The sequence below is a fragment of the Eriocheir sinensis genome, chromosome 42 (assembly GCF_024679095.1).
Source record: "Eriocheir sinensis breed Jianghai 21 chromosome 42, ASM2467909v1, whole genome shotgun sequence".
NCBI classification, from domain to species: Eukaryota; Metazoa; Arthropoda; class Malacostraca; order Decapoda; family Varunidae; genus Eriocheir; species Eriocheir sinensis.
Genome location: NC_066550.1, coordinates 13,423,691 through 13,426,190, shown reverse-complemented (window position 1 = coordinate 13,426,190; position 2,500 = coordinate 13,423,691).

Below are 2,500 nucleotides of genomic sequence, written 5' to 3'. Positions count from 1 at the left end.
AAATAGGAAATAAAAATAAAATAAAAATAGTAAATAAATAGCAAAAAAATAGTAAATGAAAAATAGCAAATAAAAACAAAACAAAATAAAGAGAAAATAGTAAAGAAAAATTAGCAAAAAAATAGTAAATAAAAAATAGCAAATAAAAAAACAAAATAAAGAGAAAATAGTAAAGAAAAAAATAGCAAATCAAATAAAAAAAAAATAGCAAACAAAAACGCCAAAAAATAAAGTTTCAGAAAACACTTCGAAAAAAAAGAGAAAAATCACGCACCTCGATTCCATACTTTTTTTTTCTTTTTCTTTTTCTTTTTCCTCCTTTTTTTCCCTTTCTTTTTTTTCCCTTTTCCTCGGCTGGTCACGTAACCTTTTTTTGGGACCTTTAAATTAGTGCTCGCTCGATACACTTCATAAACTTGACCAAAAGAAAGAGAGAAAGAAAGAAAGAAAGAGAGAGAGAGAGAGAGAGAGAGAGAGAGAGAGAGAGAGAGAGAGAGAGAGAGAGAGAGAGAGAGAGACGGTTATCTATTTTTTTCCTTTTTTTATATATGAATGATTTTGTTTTTCTTTTGTTTTTCTTATGTTCTGATAAGTTGTTGTTTTTTATTATTATTGTTTTTATTATTTTCCTTGTTTTCTTTTTTCTTCTTTTTCTTCCTTTCTTCTTTTTTTTATCTGATTTGTGTTTTGGTTCCGTTTTTTAATTATTTATTTTGTGTTTTCTTTTTCTTCCAACTTTTTCTTCTTTTTCTTCTTTTTCTTCTTCTTCTTCCTCTTCTTCTTCTTCTTCTTCTTCTTCTTCGTCGTCGTCGTCGTCTTCTTCTTCTTCTTCTTCTTTTTCTTCTTCTTCTTCCTCTTCTTTTTCTTCTTTTTCTTCTTCTTCTTCCTCTTCTTCTTCTTCTTCTTTTATTCTTCTTCTTCTTCTTCGTCGTCGTCGTCGTCTTCTTCTTCTTCTTCTTTTTCTTCTTCTTCTTCCTCTTCTTCTTCTTCTTCCTTCTTCTGTTTCTTCTTCTGTTCTCATTTTCTTTTCTTTTCTTCTTTATTCCTCTTTTTATATTCTCGTTTCTTATTTTCTTCAATTTTCCTCTTTCTCCTTTTTCTTCTCTTCTTATTCTTTCCTTTCTTTCCTCTTCCTTATGTATATTTCTCCTTTAATTCTTCCTTTCAACTTTCTCCTCTTCCTCCTCCTCCTCCTTTCTTTCTTTTTTTACTTACTTTCCAATGTTTTCTTTCTTTCTTGAGTATATTTAAAGTCTCTCTCTCTCTCTCTCTCTCTCTCTCTCTCTCATCAACCTGTACTGTATATAATGTCTCTCTCTTCCTTCCCCCTTCCTCCTCCTTCCCCTCTTCCTCCTCCTCCTCCTCCTCCTCCCCTTCTCTTCGTCCCTTCCCATATAAGGAAACACCTGGTCCACTCTCCCTTCGCTACCCTTCACCTGTCTACCTGTCCCTTCATCATTAACAGGTAAGGTACTCTATTTTGCCCTCACCTGGTTCTCCCTACATCAACACCAATATCACCACCGTCACTACCTTCTACATCAACACCATCATCATCACCACCAATACGATATCATCTTCCTCACTTTCTCTATACGTATTTTCATCACCAATGTCATCACCATCATCGTCACTACCTTCTACATCAACACCACCATCATCACCACCAATACGATATCACCTCCCTCACTACCTATCATCACTAGCGTTTTTTCATCACCAATGTCATCACCACCATCGTCACTACCCTTCTATATCAACACCATCATCATCACCACCAATACGCTATCACCTCCCTCACTACCTATCATCACTAGCGTTTTTTCATCACCAATGTCATCACCGTTTTTTCATTGTCCTCAACACCACCTCATCACCATATCTTCCTTCCTTCCTTCACCTTCTTCACCACCATCATCACCATCATCACTTTCCTTCATTCACCTTCAGGACAGCACCCTTCCTTCCTTCATCTTCCTCTTCCTCCCTTCATCTTCCTCTCCCTTCCCTTCCCTTCCCTGTTCCCTCCAACACCCCTCCTTCCCCTTCCTTCCCTCCATCCCTCCCCTTCCTTTCTCATTCTCCTTCCTTCCTTCCATCCCCCTTCCCTTCCCTATTCCCCCATCACCCCTTCCTTCTCCTTCCCTCCCTCTATCCCTTTCTTTTCTTTTCCCTCCCTTTCCTATCCCTTCCTTCTCCTTACCTTTCCTTCCTTCCCTCCCGTTTCCTCTCCCTTCCTTCTCCTTCCCTCCCTTCCTTCCCCTTCCCGTCTGTAAATGTTCGTATAGGAGTCAACAACAAAAACTGTGCTATGTAATATTCTTGGCCTTGAATTTACCTGCATTTTTACCTGTCCTAAACCCGCCGTACCTGTCCTAGTCACATCTACCTGCCTCCTCCTCCTCCTCCTCCTCCTCCTCCTCCTCCTCTTTTTTGCTAGGCTGTTACGTAAGGGACAGACAGACAGGTGTTATATAAGCCTTTCTTTATCTAGTTTAGT